General features: G+C 38.3%; 1 protein-coding gene across 5 annotated transcripts in view; it reads right to left on the bottom strand.

The window, feature by feature from the left end:
• CCSER1 (coiled-coil serine rich protein 1) overlaps positions 1–24,038 on the bottom strand; it is a 1,336,256-nt gene extending 1,312,218 nt beyond the window's left edge. For 4 of the 5 annotated variants that reach the window (XM_081594745.1, XM_081594754.1, XM_081594785.1 and 1 more), the window contains exon 1: positions 23,614–24,038. The gene's annotated coding sequence lies outside the window, so the exon portion shown is untranslated. Of the gene's footprint in view, positions 1–23,203; positions 23,411–23,613 lie in introns of those variants that run through there. The other variant, XM_081594775.1, reaches the window with a different exon arrangement.
• Positions 24,039–24,305: the final 267 nt, after the last annotated feature.

The raw sequence follows: 24,305 nt of genomic DNA, 5'->3' as shown, positions 1-24,305 counted from the left end.
ATATTATGGAGAAAGTATTATTTTACACTTTCTAAAAACTTAAAGACACTTTACATATTAAAATGATCCTCTGATCTTCTATTCTTGCACTGTAGGTTAAAATTCTACATCTGTGCTATTAAATTCGGTCCCACTTTTCAAAAGACTAGAAAAATAAGAAAGCAAAAATGAGGTTACAGAATCAAATATCAAAAGAGCAGTACTTATCTCACTTGTTAACTACTTTACTAGTGGTGAAAAGTGAAAGTGAAAGTTGTTCAGTCCTGTCCGACTCTTTGTGATCCCATGGGACTACAGTCCATGGAATTCTCCAGGTCAGAATACTGGAGTGGGTACCCTTTCCTTTCCCCAGGGGTTCTTCCCAACCCAGGGATCGAACCCAGGTCTCCCACATTGCAGGCAGATTCTTTACCAGCTGAGTTGCAAGGGAAGCCCAAGAATACTGGAGTGGGTAGCCTATCCCTTCTCCAGGGGATCTTCCTGACCCAGGAGTCAAAGCAGGGTCTACTGCATTGCAGCTGGATTCTTTACCAACCGAGCTATCAGGGAAACCCCAAAAGGAGATAATGAGACGCAGGTTCGATCTTTGGGTCTGGAAGATCCTCTAGAGAGGGCATTGCAATCCACTCCAGTATTCTTGCCTGGAGAATCCATGGACAGAGGAGCCTACTGAGCTACAGTTCATAAGATCGAAAGGAGACGAACGACTAAAACAACTTAGTATGCAGGCACCCACTTACCTCACTTGTTGACTACTTTAGTTGAATATCTTACTTTGAAACATATTTCCCATTTAAAGTCTCCCCCCCCAAACCCCGTCTGCCCCATTTAACTCTTGGGGAGGAGCTAAGAATGTTACTTCCTAGATAACTAGTAGCAGTTAGCTTTCAAATGCCAACCACAAACCTATATAATAGTGGTTCACAGATTATTTCAGGAAATCTGTCACCTCTTTCATCATTTGTCAGTGTCACAGGGAAAAAGCACTTCTTAGAAAAATACCTATAAATTCATGGATCGTGACGTGGCCAAGAGGAGTTACCCCACGTCCAAGGTCAGGGGCAGCGGCCAAGAGGAGCTACCCCACGCCCAAGGTCAGGGGCAGCGGCTATGCTTTGCTGGAGCAGCTGTGAAGAGACACCCCACATCCAAGGTAAGAGAAAACCAAGTAAGACAGTAGGCACTGAGAGACAGCATCAGAGGGCAGACAGACTGAAACCATAATCACAGACAACTAGCCAATCTGATTATATGTACCACAGCCTTGTCTAACTCAATGAAACTAAGCCATGCCGTGTGAAGCCACCCAAGATGGACGGGTCATGGTGGAGACGTCTGAAAGAATGTGGTCCCCTGGAGAAGGGAATGGCAAACCACTTCAGTATTCTTGCCTTGAGAACCCCATGAACAGTATGAAAAGGCAAAAAGATAAAGACACGGAAAGATGAACTCCCCAGGTCGGTAGATGCCCAATATGCTACTGGAGATCAGTGGAGAAATAACTACAGAAAGAAGGAAAGGATGGACCCAAAACAAAAACAACACCCAGTTGTGGATGGGACTGGTGACAGAAGCAAGGTTTGATGCTGTACAGAACAATATTGCATAGGAACCTAGAATGTTAGGTCCATGAATCAAGATAAATTGGAAGTGGTCACACAGGACAAAACAAGAGTGAACATTGAAATTCTAGGAATTAGCCAACTAAGATGGACTGGAATGGGTGAATTTAACTCAGATGACCATTATATATACTACTGTGGGCAGGAATCCCTTAGAAGGAATGGAGTAGCCATCATGGTCAACAAAAGAGTCCGAAAGGTAGTACTTGAATGCAGTCTCAAAAACGAAAGAATGATCTCTGTTCATTTCCAAGGCAAACCATTCAATATCACGGTAATCCAAGTCTGTGCCCTGACCAGTAACACTGAAGAAGGTGAGGTTGAATGGTTCTATGAAGACCTGCAAGACCTTCTAGAACTAACACCCAAAAAACATGTCCTTTGCATTATAGGGGACTGCAATGCAGAAGTAGGAAGTCAAGAAACACCTGGAGTAACAGGCAAATTTGGCCTTGGAGTACAGAATGAAGCAGGGCAAAGGCTGATAGAGTTCTGCCAAAAGAACGCACTGGTCATAGCAAACACCCTCTTCCAACAACACAAGAGGAGACTCTACACATGGACATCACCAGATGGTCAGCAGTGAAATCAGACTGATTATATTCTTTAGAGCCAAAGATGGAGAAGCTCTACACAGTCAGCAAAAACAAGACCGAGAGCTGACTGTGGCTCAGATCATGAACTCTTTAATGCCACATTCAGACTTAAACTGAAGAAAGTGGGGAAAAACACTAGACCATTCAGGTATGACCTAAAGCAAATCCTTTATGATTATACAGTGGAAGTGAGAAATAGATTTAAGGGACTAGATCTGATAGACAGAATGCCTGATGAACTATGGACAGAGGTTTGTGACATTGTACAGGAGACAGGGATCAAGACCATCCCCATGGAAAAGAAATGCAAAGAAGCAAAATGGCTGTCTGAGGAGGCCTTACAAATAGCTGGGAAAAGACGGGAAGCAAAAAGCAAAGGAGAAAAGGAAAGATATTCCCATCTGAATGCAGAGTTCCAAAGAATAGTAAGGAGAGATAAGAAAGCCTTCCTCAGCAATCAATGCAAAGAAATAGAGGAAAACAACAGAATACGAAAGACTAGAGATCTCTTCAAGAAAATTAGAGATACCAAGGGAACATTTCATGCAAAGATGGGCACAATAATGGACAGAAATCGTACGGACCTAACAGAAGCAGAAGATATTAAGAAGAGGTGGCAAGAACACGCAGAAGAACTGTACAAAAAAGATGTTCATGACAGATAATCACAATGGTGTGATCACTCACCTAGAGCCAGACATCCTGGAATGTGAAGTCAAGTCGGTCTTAGGAAGCATCACTACAAACAAAGCTAGTGGAGGTGATGGAATTCCAGTTGAGCTATTTCAAATCCTGAAAGATGATGCTGTGAAACTGCTGCACTCAATATGCCAGCAAATTTAGAAAACTCAGCAGTGGCTACAGGATTGGAAAAGGTCAGTTTTCATTCCAATGCCAAAGAAAGGCAATGCCGAAGAATGCTCAAACTACCACACAATTGCACTCATCTCACACACTAACAAAGTAATGCTCAAAATTCTTCAAGCCAGGCTTCAGCAATACATGAACCATGAACTTCCAGATGTTCAAGCTGGTTTTAGAAAAGCCAGAAGAACCAGAGATCAAATTGTCAACATCCTCTGGATCATCGAGAAAGCAAGAGAGTTCCAGAAAAACATCTATTTCTGCTTTATTGACTATGCCAAAGAGCCTTTGACTGTGTGGACCACAATAAACTGCGGAAAATTCTGAAAGAGACGAGCATACCAGACCACCTGACCTGCCTCTTGAGAAATCTATATGCAGGTCAGGAAGCAACAGTTAGAACTGGACATGGAACAACAGACTGGTTCCAAATAGGAAAAGGAGTACGTCAAGGCTGTATATTGTCACCCTGCTTATTTAACTTATATGCAGAGTACATCATGAGAAACGCTGGGCTGGAGGAAGCACAAGCTGGAATCAAGATTGCTGAAAGAAATATCAATAACCTCAGATATGCAGATGACACCACCCTTATGGCAGAAAGTGAAGAGGAACTAAAAAGCCTCTTGATGAAAGGGAAAGAGGAGAGTGAAAAAGTTGGCTTAAAGCTCAACATTCACAAAAATAAGATCATGGCATCTGGTCCCATCACTTCATGGCTCTTAGATGGGGAAACAGTGTCAGATTTTATTTTTGGGGATTCCAAAATCACTGCAGATGGTGATTGCAGCCATGAAATTAAAAGACGCTTACTCCTTGGAAGGAAAGTCATGACCAACCTAGACAGCATATTAAAAAGCAGAGACATTACTTTGCCAACAAAGGTCCTGTAGTCAAGGCTATGGTTTTTCCAGGACTCATGTATGAATGTGAGAGTTGGACGGTGAAGAAAGCTGAGTGCTGAAGAATTGATGCTTTTGAACTGTGGTGTTGGAGAAGACTCTTGAGAGTCCCTTGGACTGCAAGGAGATCCAACCAGTCCATCCTAAAGGAGATCAGTCCTGGGTGTTCACTGGAAGGACTGATGTTGAAGCTGAAACTCCAATACTTTGGCCACCTCATGGGAAGAGTTGACTCATTGGAAAAGACTCTGATGCTGGGAAGGATTGGGGGCAGGAGGAGAAGGGGACGACAGAGGATGAGATGTCTGGATGGCATCACCGACTCGATGGACACGAGTTTGGGTAAACTCCAGGAGTTGGTGATGGACAGGGAGGCCTGGCGTGCTGCGATTCATGAGGTCGCAAAGAGTCGGACATGACTGAGCGACTGAACTGAACTGAACTGACAATATGAAAACTCTGATCTTAATTTTTAAAACCTGTAGAATTTTCTTTTATTTTTGTTTTCATTGCATATAATAATCAATAATGGTAAGTCTTAGCTCCAGAGATAAAGTTTTCCAAGGGATGAAGATACAGGAAAGGAAAAATTAGGAAAAATTATATAATTTTGATTGAGATAATTCACATATAAAAATGTAGTAACAGAGTCAAATAATGAAAAATCCGTAACATGATCTATAAAAACTCTTTGGCATAAAGGTCATACTCCTTTAACAATTTAGACATCTGTAGTCAGTTCCTGTATACATGGGTTATGAAGTTTTTTAAAAATCATTTTTAGTTAGATGTTGAAATGCTAACTATGTGTCAGTCAGCCCAAATTGTATGGATAATATGAATCTAAACACAAGTGTAGAGCACATAACTAAAGAGAACCAAGGTTCTCTTGGTTAGGAATGGTATAGGAATAAATATTTATTTTAAAGGAAATAACATATAATACAATAGAGAGGCAGAAGTATAATTATTATTTCTTTTACCCTCCCTAGTTTTACTTTAAAATGTAACTCTTTAATTATTTAAGTGCTACTTGGTTATGTGGCATTGTACATTACCTTGGTTGGGGTTACCCTATACATAAAAAATGATGTATTTTGTTTGTTAAATTGGAAAGGTGCTCTACTCTCTATATTTTGATTTGAAATCTAATTGGGGCCTATGAGATCACAATATTTAAAGGAAGAAAGTAACAAAAGAACAGGATAAACATTTGAAATGTTATCTAGAAAGCAAATAAGATTAATTTTTTATATTTTATCATATTATTTGATATCTGTAAGTTTACTGGCCACCAGACTTTGTTTAAAATCAAACGTATATATAGCCTAGATTTTATGTATGAAAGTAAATATTGGTCCTAAACTTAACAGAAATAATACTCAAGCAGAATTAATTTAGGTAAGCTGAACGCTTTGATTTTTAGAATGTTAGATATTAATAGTTTAATTATCGGAAGATACAAAAAAAGTATATAACTGATCAAAATGAATAAGTGAGACACTTGAAATCACAAAGGAGAAACTAAGACTTAGAAAAAAATATTTTAAATGAAATGTTTCCATAGGCATATTACTTAGTGATTACAGCAGTCTGAATATCTGAAATTGATTCCACATCATTATAGTGTATGATCCTATGTGATCACACTGTATTCTGAGCATTCTAAATCACCAAGGTCACCAAATAACCCAGTTGGCACTTCATGTCTGGAATGATGACTACATATACTGTAATTATATTCCACTACTTTATCACTTCTTTTTCCTCACTACTTAAACAAGCTTTGACTCAGGTGCTTCATTATGACCAGCAATTAAATCAGACTCCACATTCACAAAACTTCAACTAACTCATATCCAAGGCAGTGGCAGTGAAGCAGTTATTAACAGTTAATTGTGGGATGAATGTTACAAGTACATGGTGGGCCACATGCATTTGACTTAATAATGTTTCAATTAAAATAATCTAGTCACCTAGACCCCACATTAAATGGGAAAGAGTAAAGAAGTCATCCACAAGGTTTGAAATTATAATTAATCCAATGAAATGAATTAATTGTAATTAAATTCAATAAATATGGCCTTCTACAATAAAACTGCTCTAGAAGAATGTGATTATCACCCAGCTATAACTTGATCGGGGAAAGTATGGCAGCAAGTTCAGAAAAGCTCTGAGAGAGACTAAAGTAAAATTTCAAGGAACAAATTTGGACTGTCAAGCTTTAGAAGAAAAGCAATGGATAGAACAATTTGACAACTAGTTTCTATCTTTCACTCTAAAACATCTTATAGCTTGGGTGCTGAAGTGACCTTATAACAAAAGGATACACAAATAACAATGTTTAGAGGGATACAACATGAAAAGAATCTGCAGGTCTCTCACATGTATTAAAGATGTCAGCAAATGGACAACGAACATGGACCTGGAACACAGTTCAGGCTGAGTGACTATGGACAATTCACAGCCTCTCTGACAATCAGTTTATTCTCTCATAAAATGAACAAGTATTTTTATTCTGGATTAAATTTAGCAAGCAATACAGCTTTTTTCAATCTTTTTTTTTCCTTCCTCCTCTCCCAGAAGAACTCACTATCCCAAATTAGGTATGTATGAATATATACATGGAGAAGGCAATGGCAACCCACTCCAGTACTCTTCCCTGGAAAATCCCATGGACAGAGGAGCCTGGTAGGCTGCAGTCCATGGGGTCGCTAAGAGTCAGACACAACTGAGCGACTTCACTTTCACTTTTCACTTTCATGCATTGGAGAAGGAAATGGCAGCCCACTCCACTATTCTTGCCTGGAGAATCCCTGGGACAGAGGACCCTGATGGGCTGCCATCTATGGGGTCGCACAGAGTTAGACACGACTGAAGCGACTTCGCAGCAGCAGCAGAATATATACACATCTCATGTAACCATATACAATATGTATCAAGAATTTTGCTTTGTGTGTTTAAAAATAATATAAATGATTTTTAACTCGCAATAAATGTATTTCTAACAAATGTCTATTTCTGCCAATTAGCCACTATGTTTGTTTGTTTGTTTGTTTGTTGGTTTTTGTGTGTGTGTGTGTGTTTGGTATTTTTTTTTTTTAGTTTTTTTTTCTAAATAAATTTATTTATTTTAGTTGGGAGCTAATTACTTTACAATATTGTAGTAGTTTTTGCCATACATTGACATGAATCAGCCATGGGTTTACATGTGTTCCCCTTCCTGGACCCCCCACCCACCTCCCTCCCCATCCCATCCCTCTGGGTCATCCCATTGCCCCGGCCCTGAGCATTTGTCTCATGCCTCGAACATGGAATGGTGTTCTGTTTTAAATGGTACAATGAATGGGTTTTTAATGCATTTTGATGCACAAGGGCAAGAACTTCTTGCATGTAAATCCTGAGAGTGGAACTGCTTGATCAATGAATCTGCATATCTTCAATTTTACTAGGCATTACCAAAGTGGCAAGGATTTACATATTTATGATTTACACTTTCACAAGAAAGACATGCTAACAATACTTTGCATTCGCACCAAAAGCTAGTAGTGCTAAACCTTAATTTTCATCATTATGAGTACTATGCAGTAACATTCCATTGCTTTGTTTTTCCCTAATTATTAATAATATTGAGCACATTTTCATGTTTACTTTCCCATGAGTTTCTTCTTTTATAAGCTGCCAGTATTACATATCTTTTTTTCTATTACTTTTTTCTATTGGGTAGCTGGTCACACTACTATTGAATTGTTACCTTTCTTACATTTTCTGGGTAATTAACCAGTTATAGTTCTTGCAAACATTTTCCTCTTGACTGTGATTTATTTGTTCATTTAACTTAGTGTGAAAAGTGTTACTCAGTCATGTTCAGATATTAATTTTAATTTTAAAAAAATCAATATTTTCTTCCAAAATTTTCAATTACTTCCTTGAGCTTTTTTACATTTAGGGCCTTGATCAAGTTATCCTTCTCACTCAAATAATAAGTAAAAAATAATAATAATAATAAGTAAAAAAAAAATAATAATAATAATAATAAATACTATTTCATAATTTAAGCTTTTTGGCTCTGTGCATATTTTAAGATATTTTTCGATTTCTAGAAGATATAAACATTAGAAATTGTGAAGCCTAAAATATTTTTCTATTATATACTTAATTAAAATGTATAAAACAAAAATATAAGCCAAAAATATCAACAAATTCACTACCAGGAAATGTGATGATACAAAAGCAACATGTTTAGAAAAATAATTGCTCATTCCAGGAAGAATATTTACAAGTCAGTTGCTAAAAAATAAAGAAATCTATTCACATAAATAAAAATTAGTGAATGAATACTTACTATATATATCTATATATAATATGTATTACGTTTATCATGCATATTAATATTAATACCAACTGTATGTGTGTTTGTTTACCTACTTTACTAGAAAATGAGAATACAACAATGGGAATAAATAAACATCATCTCTGTTCTCATGGAACATTCTAAGAAAAATATTTACTAAATAATCTAAATAATCTTACAAATGATTGTAAAACAACAGCTACCGTAAGTGCTGTAAAGAAAGATACATGGCGCTAGGTGAGATTAAAATAGTATAAAGAAATGATACTTGGGTTGAGAAATGAAGCTTAGGAAGAAATTGACTAAACAAATCCTGAATGAGGGAGTATTCCAGGCAGAGTGAGAAACACACACAAAGATCTCAGTTACTTCTCTCTCTTCCTCCTAGTCCACCAAGCTAAGTAAGCAACAGAACCACCCATACAGGGTTTTGGCTTAGTCTCCTGTGTACTCAGAAGTAAGCCTTGTTCATATTCATACATCCAACATGAGCCCTAGTGTCTGGCATGGAGTGGATGTTCATTAACTATTGAGTTATTTGAAATAAATTTTCTCAATTTCTGCTATTGCAATAGATGTATTCTTTCATTCTGAAAAACTGGACAACATATACAAGAGCTTATACTCCCAAATTAGGGCTTTGCAGAAACATTAAAAATCTATGTACTTATAACCCAAAATTCTAAACAAAACCAAAATAATTTTCATAAAAATTCTGTATGACTAAGACAACATGTAAAATTTCTAATTAAAAAAAAGAAATAATATTGGAAACACAAAACCTTTTCCTTTTTTAAAAGGGTGAAAGTTTGGTGAAAAGGGTTATGTGTCTACTGTATTCTTCATTTGCCTGTATTAGTATACTTTGCGTGCGGTTATAATCACCAGGTAAAGTTAAATATTAGTATGTTGGGGAAAATCACACAGGAACCAACTTCCACATTTAACTAATAAAATTCCTCTACCAATCCTGTAGGAGCTAATTCACATTACAGAAAAATTCATTGTAGCAGTACAGACTGTACTTAATTGCCTGGGGCCAACTAGGTATTGCTTGCAACTCAGAGTACAGCAGATCAAACTCCCTAGGCAGGTTAGAGTCATCATGGAAGGTTTCATGGAGTCAGGCCTGTAATGACAGCCAAGATTTGTATAAACAAAAAGGATTAAATGCATATGCTGCGTATGTGAGAGTGCTCTAAGTTACACAACCTTAACAAAGTGGAAGATCTGTATCTGGATTAGTAAAGTGTGGTAAGTTTATAGAGGGCCTCAAAAGCCAGGCAGACAAGTTCACATTCACTGAATAATAAAACAGAAATAAAATGTAGTTTTGGAAGAAGAAACTTCTATGAGAAAACACCCATTTGGAGGCTATAAAGAAAATGTTTATTGCTCTATGCTATATAAAATACAAGATCATCAATAAAACATGACAGCCCACTTGTCAGACCTGTTTGAGTATATACTGAATCACCATTGCATAGGCTGAATACAAATACAAACGCTTTAATGTTCTAAAATCAAAGTACGCATGGTCAACACTGTCTAAATGAGGTGGACCTGCAGTGGGCAAGCATTCATAATCCAATTTTACATATGAGTCATCCTTAAACTAATAAGCACAGTAACTTGGCATATTAACCATTGACATGAATTATTTTCTGATTGCTCATGGGGAAAACGATATTTAATTGTCATGATTAAAAAATGTACATTTCCACTCTGCAAATTTACTTATCATAGTCATCTACTATACTTGTGTCTCTTCTACTAGAATTAAAACACTTAGAAGATTTAGCCTCTTTCAGTCACTTTTTGAAGTTTTCAATTGCCTAGTATTGTCGGTTGAACACACTGCATACTTGAGAAATGATTACAGAATGTATAATCATTTGGAACAAAAGCTATGACAGACTTAGACAGCATACTAAAAAGCAGAGACATTACTTTGCCAACAAAGGTCCATCTAGTCAAAGCTACGGTTTTTCAAGTAGTCATGAGTGGATGTGAGAGTTGGACTATAAAGAAAGCTGAGCACTGAAGAATTGATGCTTTTGAACTGTGGTGTTGGAGAAGATGCTTGAGAGTTCCTAGGACTGCAAGGAGATCAAAACCAGTCAATCCTAAAAGAAATCAGTCCTGAATATTCATTGGAGTCTCAGATGCTGAAGCTGAAGCTCCAATCCTTTGGCCACCTGATGTGAAGAACTGACTCATTGGAAAAGACCCTGATTCTGGGAAAGATTGAAGGCAGGAGGAGAAGGGGATGACTGAGGATGAGATGGTTGGATGGCATCACCGACTCAATGGACATGAGTTTGCACAAGCTCTGGGAGTTGGTGATTGACAGGGAAGCCTGGCACGCTGCAGTCCATGGGGTTGCAAAGAGTCGGACAAAACTGAACGACTGAATTGAGCAGAACGTATAAGGAACCAATGAACGATGACTTATGCCTACAAATACAAACAAATGACCAATGCTGAAGTATCCAGCCAAAGGAAAAACATGTGTACACAAACTTACCATGTCAATTAGAAAGGGCTTGTTAACATATTATCCCTCGCCCTCTGTGATGATTAAACTGTATGTGAAATTTTGACTTAGATATGGTGCCCAGTTGTTTGGTCAAACTCTAGTCTAGATATTGCTGTGAAAAGTATTTTTTGACGTGGTTAATGTCTATAAACATTTGACGTTAAGTAAAGCAGATTACCTTTAATAATGTGGGTGGGTCTCACTGAATAAGTTGAAGGCCTAAAAGCAAAAACTGACATTTCCTGGAGAAGGAATTTTGCCTCAAACTGTAACATAGAAATCCTGCCTGAGTTTCCTGTCTGCTGGCCTGACCTACAGATTTCATATTTGCCAGCCACCACAATCACATACACTGATTCCTTAAAGTGAGTCTTCTTATAGATAGATGATATGAATATGTATACAACTGGTCTGTTCTTCTGGAGAGCACTAACTGATTCACCTCTTCCCCTCAAAAATTAAAAAAGGCTAAAAACATATGCATTACTAGGAAAAAATTTTAGAAAACAAATCCCATTATAAGAAATTACATTAATATATACATGTATATTTTTGTACATGTACATAGACAACAATTGATCCAAGTTTTGACTTAATGTCAGACAGCAGGACTCTATGAAAGTAATTTTTAAATCAGTGATATTTGTACAAGGACTTAATATGATTTTGGTGGGGGTGTAAAGTGAATTACCTTCTTCTACTTAAGAGGAAAAGAAAATGTAATCACAGCAGCTCCCCATCTTTTCATGACCCACTTTAAGAGTAAATCATCACTTTTGGTCTCAAAGGAGTCCTAGGGTTGACTGAAGGCTGAAGAGTCCCAAGGCTATGCTTACACAACACAAATGATTCACATGATTCCTAAAACCACCTCTTTCTCCTAACAGTCACATTATAAAATACCTAAACTTTGAGAACACACCATATAGAGCCTTGAAAAGTTTTAAGATAACTGTTCTTTTAGATGGATTAAACCATAGTTTTTATAGGAGTGTTTCATCTCTAGTATTACTCAAAAATGACTAGAGATTTTTAATCTCTAAAATTAATGATGATCATATTATTTGGCATAATTCTAAATATTTAATAAAGAAATTACTAGCTTTCCAAACTATGAGTTTACTCAAGATGGTTACAGAAAAGTTTTGCTTTATTTTTTAACACTCTTTGTTTTACACTGTTATTTTGAATCCATATTTTTCTCTGAGTTATATAACTAGACTTTCCAAGAAATAAAAATCACTAAAATATATACTTTTCTTTTAATGCTTCATAATTGAAACATTCCTGCTGGCAATAGGTAAAAGAAAAAAATCAAAACAGGGAAGAGAGAAACAGCATGACATACAAGATAGACAGCACGTATACTTCAAAAACGTGAAAACTAGAACTATAAAGTGAAAATATCCCCCACATAAAGGCCACACAACCATTTCCTACAGTTCATGCACTTGAAATATAGGGAATTTCTGACCAAATGAAAAACTGTGGTACCTCAACTACTCTCCAATTGTCCCTATAAGGGAAGATATAGACAGGTATACAATTTATCAATCATGTTAAAGTGATCAGTAAATCTATATCATATTAGTGACAGGATGTCTTACATGTAAGCAAAAGTGTTTTTCAATGATGACAATCACTTACTGCCACACTGAACATTCAGAGCAATGGTATGTGTGAGAGTGGAGTACTGGAAACAAGCAGAAGTACAGAATGGCAGTCCAAGAAATCACTAATGCAGCTATAAAAAGACAGAGAAAAGAAGTCTTCCAAGTTCCATTTTCACCAAGTACCGTTGATAATATGGGCACTACAATTGAAAACTAAGCTGCAAGCTTCAGGAGGACAAAAACCATATGTTTCATCAACCATCATGTACACAGATACTAGCAACATTTGCTTATTCAGTCGAAGAATTCTTCTATCTCACGGGACCTCAGATTTGCAAACTTTTCAAAAATGGATATCTGGGCTATAGAAATTGAGAGGAGACTCCAAATTCCAGAAGCCTTAAAATGAACATGGAGTAGATGTTTGGGATTCTTGTTTAACAATATGACAAACCAGTGAGTTCTTTGGCCCCCATTTTCCACACCAGCCTATGCTACTTTCTTTAAACCTCACTGATACCCTAATGCCCCTGGTATATATGCCATAGTCCCTCCAGTCCTTTCATTTTTTTCAAGACTTGTGGCCATTTTAGGCTATCTGGTTTCAAGTTAAGAACCAATTAACCTAAAAAAGTTTTTAGTCCATGAAAAAGCCATAGAGAGAAATATTCAAAGTGAATCTTGACGTAACTCAGGACAGTGGTTAGTCCTGGGAGTTGTTCACATAAAATGGACAATGTTCAAGCTACTCTTAAGCAGTATTCATTTACTAATCAATTACTAAGGATCTTCACATCACTGATTTAGATGAGTTGTTTGAAAAAGAGACTAAAGCACAAAATTCTGCCCTCATTAAGTTTACAATCTAGTGGGCATGAAGCATAAGCAAACAGTAAATTATGATACTTTAAATGGAGACTTGATAGTGACATACACAGCTTGCTATTAGAAATCAGAACAGGCTTCCTACATGGGGTTGAAGTAGGCATCCTTGAACTTACATTTGCATTGAGCCTTGAAGGACTCACAAGAATAAGTCAAATGATGGAAGGTCACTCATTTCAAGTGAATGATGCAGCATCTGCAATGGCTATGAAAGGCTATGATAAGCAAAAACAAAAACAACAAAATATTTTGCACTACTTTGCAAGAGAGGATTTCAGCAAGAATCTAGTACCCTGGAGAGCTCCCTTGCCTCAAAGGTGACTAGAGAGACTGAGGACTAGCCTGTTGGAAGTGCAGTTGGAGATCTCCAGAACTTCAAATTTACCGATCTATCCCATATTCAACTAAAACTTTTTGGTATCTAAAATAACAGTACATCATCAAATCATTCCCTATATTAGATTCTGGGGCTATGTGTTTCCTTCATTACTATCCAATGAACCTGATGGGCCTCAGAAACATCCTGGAAGGCAGTTCTTTCCTACTCTTCACTAGATAGTTAATACTGTAGTGTCTTTATCCCTTCAGTGTTTTGAGCAGGACTTGGACCTGGGACCCTCAAAATGCCCCCGTGGGATGCTTCATATTACACTTTCCCTGTAATCAACTTAGATCCTCCCACTGCAGAACCCTTCACCCTTTCAAAAGATGAACTGGTGTTGATGAAGATGTTTCCCAATATCACCATATTTACACCTTGAGGAACACTGTAGGAAATATACCTCAAAGTTAATTTTAGCCATAATGTTGCTGCCAAGTTTATAAGTTTGCTGTACAAATTTATAATGCTTTTTTATGGCCCAACTTAGTAATCTGTACTTTATTTTTAAAATTACCACTCAAGGAGGTACATTCTAACTTTTAAGAAACTCATTTATTAATGAATACATTTAGTTTTATTGGGTCTGTTTGCACATGAATATAGTATTAAAAATTGAAAACAAAATCAAATAACTCTGCTTGAGCTATCTGCCCAGTAGGTAGCATTCCTTTGAAAATTTAGGAATTCCGGTATACTGACCCATTGGTTTTATTATCAGTAAGACATTTCAAAACTTTACATGAAATAAGTTACTCTTAGTCTGCATTTCTAATATTGAACTTGATTTTTATATAGAGGTATGTTTTTCCTTTTCTTAAGCTTCACATATGATGTCCTTCAAGTTTTTCCTGAATGTTCTAAATAATACTTTATATTAAAGACTACTCACTAAACACATTTCATATATTCAGACTTAATGAATTAATGCTCTGGTAATTTGTATATCTATAAATAACAAAAACAATCAAACAAATAAAAATAGGTGAGAAAGAATTGACTAGAATGTCAAAGCCTATAACTGCATTTGTTTCTGCCATGTTTTTATACTTGTTTGGTTTTATTTGTAAATGTTACATTGGTTTATGATGTATCAATTGCTGCTACTGCCAAAATCAAGCAAAAAACAAAAAAAAAGCCACAAACAAAAGCAATAACAACTCACTAACAGAATCACAGTATTTAACTTTCCAGGAAAAACCTAACTGCAGTGAACAGATACATAAGAAATATGACATGCTAGTCTGAATTTGGTTGATAAGGAAGTTGAATTAAGGCAGTATACCTGATTACCAAACACTTCCTGAACACAGGAATACCTCTAGTTTTTGTTAACAAATGGGGAAAATTAGAGGAGGCATCACACCATCCAGAGTATCTTTCTTCAGCTGTTTGACATTTCAACTATATTATATTCAAATAAGGTTATAAAGCAGAATGAAGAAAAGCCAGATCATCTTGAAATAAACAACTGACTTAAAATTACAGAAACAAACCAGACAGGGAAGAATCTGTATTCCATTTATGTGGATTACACTGTTAAAGAACCACAGGAGGTACATCCTTTTTGAAACAGACTGACATACATAATAAGCACTTACAAAATGTTTGCTGTCAATGATGATGAATGAATGAGTCAGCTCTATAGTGGGACACAGCCACATAAAAGACAACATGTAGCAAAACGAAGCAATCTGGTGATGATCAGAACCTAGAACTAAGTTAGTCTAAATATAGAGCCAGGAATTTGGCCAAACAACAAACTGTATCTGTCAAAGGTCCAAGCAGAATTTCTTTTAATTGTAATATAATACCACATACCCTAGTAAACATATTCAACAACCGCTTTTTTTTTTTTTTGCCATTTTGTTTAGCCATGAAAAAAGCTTAAAATGAAGTCTGGAAAGCACAATACAACCCCAGCTGTAAATACTTCCAAGAAGTCCAACCAACCTATATCGGAGGGTGGAGCCATACAGAAGGGGGAAAAGTGAAAGCAGTAACAGATTTTATTTTCTTGGGATCCAAAATCACTGCGGACAGTAACTGCAGCCATGAAATTAAAAGACACTTGCTCCTTGGAAGGAAAACTATGACAAACCTAGACAGCATATTAAAAACCTGCCACCATTTTGCTGACAAAAGCCCACATAGTCAAAGCAACGGTTTTTCCACTAGTCTGGTATAGATATGAGAGTTGGACCATCAAAAAAACTGACAGCCAAAGAATTGATGCTTTCCTATTGTGGTGCTGGAGAATACTCTTGAGAGTCCCTTGGACAGCAAGGAGATCAAATCAGTCAATCCTAAAGGAAATCAATCCTGAATATTAATTGGAAGGACAGATGCTGAAGCTAAAGTTACAGTACTTGGGCCATCTGATGCAAAGAGCCAACTCATTGAAAAAGACCCTGATGCTCGGAAAGACTGAAGGTGCCAGAGGATGAGATGGTTATATAGCATCACCAACTCAATGGGCATGAAACTGAGCCACTCTGGGAGACAGTGAAGGACAAAGGAACCTGGCATGCTGCATCCATGGGGTCACAGAGAGTTGGACATGACTTAGCAACAGAACAACAACAACAATATGCCATAAGAGGTTTCGCATCATGAAGGTCTAAGAGTGAGTACTGGGAATGAAGCATACCTCTCAGAGTTGGAAAGTTTTACAAGTCCAGGAAAGTAGTTACTGGGGATAAGACAGGGGAGAGTCTGCTGACAGATGTAAGAGCTAGGGAAATGAAGTGGTTTCACAGGCATAAACCCAGTCCTTAAGAAATAAAGAAGGATCTGTCAAAGAAAGCCTGTGCTCAAATGCGATGAGAAATTGTGATACTGAGTAAGTTACCAAGATGCAGGGGGAAATATTAAGTGAGAAATCAGTTTCAGTTTTAAGAAAGAAGCATTACTAAAAATATGCTATAGCATTAGAGCTGGACATCAAGGGTGGCTTGATATTAAGTCCTAAGGTCTTGGACTAGATGCCAAGCTTTCCACTACATAGAAAGACTGCTCATAAATCAGGGGCACGGCTGAGGGCTCTGGTAAACAATTCTAGTGGCAGAAACAGATTCTGACAAAAAGCTACAAAACAGGCCTTAAATGAGATACTCAGTAAAACAATCATTTTTTTTTCTTTTTGTTATTATGCATCTATTTTTATTCATGTTATTGACTGACTTAAACACATTATGAAATATATAACTTTGTCCATTAGTTTACTAGAGAGCTTCAGAAAAAGCAAATGTAGTGCTGACCATGGACTTCTACAGAATCATAATACATAAATATTTCAAAATATTTCCTTTGCTTCAAACATTTGAACACTGATTAAAGCCATATTTAAGTAAATAAGTTGAAGATTAAAAGTCAAAAGAAACTAAGCTGATAGGTAATTTTTTTTCTCATGGGAGACAAGTTGAATTAACAGGCTGCACGAAATATCAGTTTTGCTTGAGCAAGGTACTGAAATCTGTGTACCCTGCCAAAAGATATGCTATATATTTCCAAATATAGAGAATATCTAATGCTTGACCATTCTCCACATATAGGCACTCATTCTTAAAACTATACTTGGTTACATCTTAAATTTCCACTAATAATTTGGGAGATTCTGACTAGTTGGGGTAAAAGAATTATGGCACTGATGGCAAAATATATCAGTACTGAAAAGAGAAATAAAAAGATGGGAATATCAGCCTTACAAGTTCTCCATCACTTATTTCAATCACCCAAGAAGCAACAACAGCATCACTGAAGACAGAAGCAACAGGGTGAATAATAAACAGATATTGCTGCGCCCAGGGTTAAAACAGGAATAAGGACTGAATACACCCCACACCTTCTATCTACTGATTTCATAATTTATAAGTTATTGTAATAAAGTATGAATATTTGGTATAAGTAGTTTGGCAGATCATAGAACAGATCCTCAGTTTCCTCATCTCTAAAATACGCACAAAACTTTATAATGTTAGGAGAACTGCATGGCATAACAAATATAAGTGTTTGTCATGGAAGAAGTGCTCAGCACGTGATAGCCATTGCTGCTGTTGTTAAAAAAATCTCATCATTTGCAAAATAGAAAAACAACACCCATATTTTCATATAGTCTAGGGACTCCCTTTATTTTAAAATACTGTCTAAAGGGTCAGACTTTGGAAAAACATAAAATATCCTTAGAATGAAGGCATGCAATTATTCAATATTTATGTGTTGGCCATTGTTAATTCTTGATGATACTGAACCAAACATACAAATACACAGAAAATTAAATTGCAATGAGTACCATAAGGAAGAAGAACATGGAACTAAAACAATATATATAAGGGACACTGATGCAGCAAAGAAGGCCAAGGAAGGTTTCCTTTGGGAAGGGCTGATTGAGCTTGTATCTGAAAGGCAGAGGTGGGGAGTCCTAGGGGTGGGGGGCCAGGATGGAGGAAGCAGAAAAGGAGAAGGATACTAAGAGAGATATAGGATTTGAATGCATTATCTTTATCTTGAAAGATATATACAGATGTGATCTAAAATTCTTTCAGCAGTAAGAACATTTGAGAGAACATTCCACACTTGTGAAGCTATTATTGTGCAGCTAAAATAACTGTAATCTTATACAGAGAAAATGATTATAAATGCCAAGACCAAAAATATCACATAAGAGTCAACAAAACTAAAGATGGTCAACCTTTGTACCCAGTGCATATTTTTTGCTTTATAAATGACTACCAGTAAGGTCAGCCTGAGCTCATTATTGTCCAGTTAAATTCTACACTGATGTACTGCTTCCCTAATCAACAACAAGGAGTTACAAAGTCATTTAAGTAAGGTGAAATTCTTCTGATGGAGGGTGCAATATTTCCTAGGTCTAAACAGTTAAAGCGTAGTTATCTCTACCAGTTGAGGAAAGTATTTAGATATAAAATAGGTGGAAGACATGGCCTTCAAATTTCACTATAGTAGTTCTCAAACTTTTGAGTGTGTAAGAATCACATGTGTGTGCATGCTTAGTCACTTCACTCATGTCCAACTCTTTGAGACACTATGGACCACAGCCTTCCAGACCCCTCTGTCCATGGAATTCTCCAGGCAAGAATACTGCAGTGGGTTAGGCTGCCCATATCCAGGGGATCGTCCCAATCCAGGCTGAACCTGTATCTCATGTTCCCTGCATTGGCAGACAGGTTCTTTATAACTAGTGCCACGTGGGAAGCCCAAGAATCACACAGGAAACCCCAATGCAGAATTTCTGATTCAATCATTTAATGGAATTGCATTTCAACAAGTTCATTCATGCTACTGCCCAGGGAACCACATTTTGAGAATTACTACTCTAGGTTAAGAATCTGCCATTAGATAACAGAATGTTTCCTTATAAATGACCTTTAGATCTTATTTAGTATCAGAACACAGCTACAGTGTTCAAAAATTGTAATAAGTTTAATCAAAATTTTAAAATTGTTATTACAGTGTAAATAATTAAAAAACAAAAAGTATATTTTTAAGTTAGTCTAAATATAGAGCCAGGAATTTGGCCAAACAACAAACTTTATCTGTCAAAGGCCCAAGCAGAATTTCTTTTAATTGTAATATAATACCACATACCCTAGTAAACATTTTCAACGACTGCTTTTTTTTTTTTGCCATTTTGTTTAGCCATTAAAAAAGCTTTCAATGAAATACAGTCATTTAAGGTAAGAACTGATAGCAATATCCTGGTACTGTATCAACTGCAGCTTAGACTGGTCAGCTTTACATTTTTATATTACATTTAGCTTAAGCTACATATTGAAGTATGTTTCCTTTGTTAGTGTCTTTCATCAATCTCCTCATCTTTTCTCTCTGCTTTTCCCACTGCAGACTTCATGTTTTACTGTTAAATGACACTCTCACAGTGAAGATTATATTGCTGATAAAAGCACACGTCCTCAATATAGAGCAAATACATTTTGTCACTCTCCAGTAGGGAAATCATGCAAAAGCTGTCAGTCAGACAGTGGGAGAGATAACATTATCAAAGTGATACACATGTGACATACTGTCCAAAATCAAACTCAAAAGAAACCAATTAACAGATATGCTGATCTGTACTTTGACAACATTGGAAATCATCCCATTACTGCATGAATAGAAATTGGTGATTTAATAGGATTTTTACCTCTGTAATGACTTACCTATTCACTGTCAACAAAATGTATATAAAAGTCTTTTAATTCAACTAAGCTGAAAGTAATTCTATTCTGTTATTTACTGAAAGTCATATCTAATATTTGTACTATTTCCTTACTATCACCATAAAATACTTCTGGAGTGTCATATTGATTAGACAGGCTCAATGTCAATTCAGACCTTACCTCTTGTGTTCTTAAAATGGAGGAATGCATTCTAAACAGTTTTGTGTTTGTATAAAAACAAATATATATACAAAGAACACGTAACTAAGTTAAAAATGCACACTCTTATAAACAGAGCACAATCTTATTAGTAATACAATATATTTACCAAAAGATAGTTAAAACATTTTTTAAACTGTTACAACTCTAAAATTGTTTCCACAGGTCCTACATCATAGCTATGTATTCATGGAAAATAATGTAAGGATAGATTAACTATTATGCAGTTGCATTCTAACAACTTTAAAACAAAATATGATGGAAAATATGTTAATAAGTTATACATTTTATATGAATAAAATATTAAGCATTCAATGACTGCTCATTATTTATACAGTTGTTGTTTTACATATCTCATACTCTTTTCTTTAGACCAAATCTAAGGAGAGTTGGTTAAGGATACAACTTGAACACCTCACTTCATGTACATTCCACCTTGTTATTAACATAAAATTCAACACTGTAGTGTGATGTTGTATATTTAAATATTTAGGGTAAGCATTCTCTACTTATGTATTTTTCTAATATACAGAAAGTACATTTTTCACTAAAAAGCAAGATAAAAACTTGTCTTCTTAGGCACAGAAATACTTACAACTAATTCCAAAAGCACAGTGTACAGAATGTTGTACATCAAAAACAGACTCACCCTGCACTTTGCACAACAAATTCAACCACTTTGCAATATCAAAAGCTATTTCAAACAAACTTATCTTTCTTATATCTTTTGGTCTTTTCTACAATTCAAGGAGACTTGCATTTTACATTTTATATTCTTATCCACAAGTCACTAATCCTATTTATCCTAAGATCAAAACCAAGCAAGTCTTACCTACCCCAGAAGCCTTTTCAGACAAAATTCAGTATGAAATGTTATTGTCATGCTCTGAACTCCTGCAGTCTTCATTAGACATGCAATCTCTTATTGTCAAGGTTTGTTAACTGTTCAAGCATGAACATCGGACTTTCCCCAACTGGAGAGTAAGCTCCTGAAGGGCAGGAGGCAAAGAAGTCTTGCATTCCTCCACAATACCTAGATAGTACCTTGCACATAACAGGCTCTTTATTATGAATACTATGCTGCATAATAAATGCAATAAGGAGGCCAACATCTATAATATATATATTTTTTTCACTTTCAACTTCACAATTTATGTAAATCAACATTCTATAGTATAAAAATGCATCATTAAAATAATAAACAGTTGCTGATTCTCTGATGGTATCAAAAAAAGTATTCATAAGTATGACTATTTAATGACTACAATAATATAGCCCATCAAGTACATTTTAAAATTCCCCATTACTTCTACATTCCAATGATTCAAGAAAGTTAACAACCCTCAGAGCCAGGGCGCTCAGTTCATGTTTTAATGTAATATATAAAACTGCACATGCTCCAATGTTAAAAATGTATTTTAAAGCAATACAAATCTAATCAAATCAAAATAAATCCTTAACTCTGCTTTGTCTTCAAAACAAACAGAACTGCTAAGGAAAGCTACTTTCACACTGGAAGAAAACATCAACAGTTGGCATGTTTTCATCAAAAAAGGAGCTCCTTAATTAATACTAAATGAAAACAAACCACTCTGACAGTAAGTTGGTCAGTTCTCTTTCTTCTCCGTGAAATTATTGAACTGGTTGTTACAACATGGAATTTCAATGTTTTAAAAACATTGTGCTTGATAGCTGCTTAGAGACATCCAAATTTAAAATAATGACATTAACCTACTATCTCAGTTACAACCCAGTAAATGGTTCTATGAAAACATAGATTTTTCATAGAACAAACATAAATTTGCTAAAACGCAGTTGGTATACACTGTTCTAAGGCACCTCTCTAAGCTTCACGTTATGTCTGGAATTTGTGTGTGTTATAAAGCAAACAGGAAAAGAAACCGAAACAAACTAACTGTGTTGTGGACTAGGCTAATAGTATTTTAGGTCTTTTCTTAATAGCTAGTTCTAATTCTAATCAGCAATAATCAATACAAACTCACATAGCTGTCTGCTTCTCTTTCTTCCCCAAGGCTTTTAATAAAACCAGCTTTATGGTAAAATGTGTGCATATTATGTTAACAGCCTTTCTTAGGGGTATAAATGTGTTCGATATCAGTGGGAAGGTATTCAACTGTAAAGATATTAGAAATGAAGCTGTTGAAATCAAGTAGATGTTTTGTCTGTAAGTGATACTGGTGGCCTAAAGAGGTAAGAGACGTGATACGTACAGACAACATAAAAAGCAAAGGATCAGTAACTTGTAAAAAAAAGCATGTTTTTTTCCACCTGTAAAATGGCAAGTGATTTTCTGACTTCCTTCATCTCATATTGAAGGTCCCACGAGAAAGGGGGTGGGGATGGAATGGAAAGCAAAATTGCTTCTAATTCTGAGAAAGAAGAGGGGAGAGATGGGAGAGAGGAATTGAGATCGAGGAGGAGAGGGAGACAGAGAAGCTCAGGAAACACGGAAGGAAACCCCGAGAAATTTCACAACTCTTTGCCATAAATAGCCTTTCTTCTCACTCTGGATCCCTCCTCCTTTACATCAGCAAGACTCAGCCTCCACGCGCAGAGCAGCACCATTCACAAATCCCTCCGTCACCCCACCGCGCAACCCTGCCCCTGACAGCACTGCGTGTACGAGTCCCCGGGACACAAGCCAAAAGGTGGGGGGAGGCGGAGCTAGGGGACACCTGCGGTTTCAGCTCGGGACTGATTTTCTCTCCAGGTGAACCAACGCTTTGATTAGTCCAGAGCGCGAAAACACACACACACACAAACACACCCATCCCTGGAGCCCTGGATGCGCCACCACAAAGCAATTTGTTCACACTAAGTCTCTGCTGTTCCTGCCGCCGCTGGGGAGGGTCTCGCCTCCAATCCGGGAAGCCAGCGCCCGAGGACGAGCGGGCGAAGGCGAGGGGCCGTCCAGGTTCAGGCACTGCGGCTCCACCAGGAGCCCCGGGCTCCCGGCCCCCTTCCCCCTCCCTGCCGCCGCCCCCGCCCGGGCTCCCGCAGTCCCCGGGGCCAGCGCTGCCCGGACGCCCCTACCTGCGGGACGAGAGTGGCGAAGGAGGGGAGCGGCCCCGAGCCTGCTCCAACTCTTGCCTCCTCGACCGGCCGCGCTCCTCACAGCCCCGGGGTGGCGGCCGCGGCCGCGGTGATCCGAGCGCTCAGGAGAGCGGAGGAAAAGGCCACGCAGCGCGCTGAGAGTCGCGGGCCCGCGGCGAGCGCGCCCTTCCGCCTCCCTCCCACCCCGCCCGCCAGGCCAGGTCTCCGCGCCGCACACGCCTGGCCCACGGCCGGCGCCCCGGGCCTGGGCGGGGGCTGCCCCGGGGCGGCCTGCGCACGGCGCCGTCACCTGCCGGGCGGCCTCCCCAAGTCCGCCCGGGGCCGACCCCAGTGTCGCGGCGACGCGAAGCGCGACCCGCCGGGTGCGGGGGCACCGGGGTCGTTACTACCTTGAGGGCTCCGCGCCGCTTGTTAGGCTCCTCCTGGGCACTCGGGGATTTATGTCTTCGGGGCACGAGACTGTCTTTCCCGGTCCCCCTCGTCTGCCCTCCCTCCCCTTCTCGGATGTTGGGCTCCTTCTCTCCACTCCCGGTTGTACAGAGTAGAGCTGCGTTATTTAATAATCCTCCTGCTCCTCCTGCCCGCGCCAGCAGAGCTGCTCTGCCTGAGCCACCGCTTCCCAGTCAGTCATGTTGTGGAGAGAGGCGGATTGGCAGTCGGTCGGCGACTATCTGTGGTGAGAGAGAGAAGAGCAGAGCAAGAGGAGGGCAGGGGAGGGACGTGGGGAGGCGCTTCCAAGTGTGTGAGTGCGCGGAGTGTGACTGAGCGAGGGACAAGGGCGCAACCCCTCCGGCAGGCCGCGCTCCCAGACTGTGAGGAGGGCGGCGGCGAGCGCTGCCTTTATAAGGTCGGGGTGGGGGGAGGGGTTAGACCGGGCCGGGGGGGTGGGGGCGGGGGCTGCGAGGGCGGCGCCGGGCCAACTGCGTCCGCGGGTTACCACGCATGCATATTCAGGCATTAAGCGCGCACACCCACTGCTGGCCCGTTGCTGAGTTTTCGTTTTAGGGGTAGCCGTATCAGACCGTGCTGACTTGGCTTTCCTCTTAGCCCATCTTCGTGCATGCAAAGAGTGCGAGTGCAC

Source organism: Giraffa tippelskirchi, chromosome 1, assembly GCF_054371585.1.
Source record: "Giraffa tippelskirchi isolate mGirTip1 chromosome 1, T2T-mGirTip1v1.2.pri, whole genome shotgun sequence".
Classification (NCBI taxonomy): domain Eukaryota; kingdom Metazoa; phylum Chordata; class Mammalia; order Artiodactyla; family Giraffidae; genus Giraffa; species Giraffa tippelskirchi.
The sequence above is the reverse complement of the archived record's forward strand: the minus strand, read 5'-3'. Positions and strand labels throughout refer to the sequence as shown.